We start from the raw sequence: 540 nt of genomic DNA, 5'->3' as shown, positions 1-540 counted from the left end.
ATATCTATAAAACCATCAAAAGCTTGTTTATTTTTATGTCTTTTGATTTATTATTAGTGTTGCTTAATATGTTTTGCTAAAACTGCTGTTTCTTTTCAGATATCATCAGAAAAAGGTAATTAAGATTCATTAAAATGACAGATCTATCGGACTTTCAAAGAGGTCAAATTGTTGGTGCTCATATGGCAAACACTAGGGTAATGAAAACAGCCGAAATGTCTTGTGTATCAAGAAGTACTGCTTCGAAAGTAATGACAGCCTTTGAGAAAGAGGGTATAACCTCCTCGTCGAAACAAAACTCCAGAAGAAAACCAAAACTTTCAGATAGGGACCATCAAACTCTTACACAAATTGTTAGAAAGGATTACAAAAGTACAGCTCCTACAATTACTACAGAGCTTAATGACCACCTTGAGAACCCAGTTTTCAAAAATGCTGTTCGCTGGGAGCTGCACAAAGCTGGATTTCACAGGAGGGATGCAATCAGAAGACCACTACTTTCAAAAACAAACATTGCAAAGCGTTTAGAGAGGAGTAAAA

The 540-nt window shown here is 35.7% G+C and overlaps 1 protein-coding gene across 1 annotated transcript in view; it reads right to left on the bottom strand.

Moving 5' to 3' along the window:
• Positions 1-540, bottom strand: part of LOC106883929 (uncharacterized) — a 136,339-nt gene that overhangs the window by 56,202 nt on the left and 79,597 nt on the right. The gene's annotated exons all lie outside the window — the stretch shown is intronic.

This window comes from Octopus bimaculoides, chromosome 11 (genome assembly GCF_001194135.2).
Source record: "Octopus bimaculoides isolate UCB-OBI-ISO-001 chromosome 11, ASM119413v2, whole genome shotgun sequence".
In the NCBI taxonomy this organism is placed as follows: Eukaryota; Metazoa; Mollusca; class Cephalopoda; order Octopoda; family Octopodidae; genus Octopus; species Octopus bimaculoides.
Note: the sequence above shows the minus strand (reverse complement) of the source record. Positions and strands in the feature narration are given on the sequence as shown.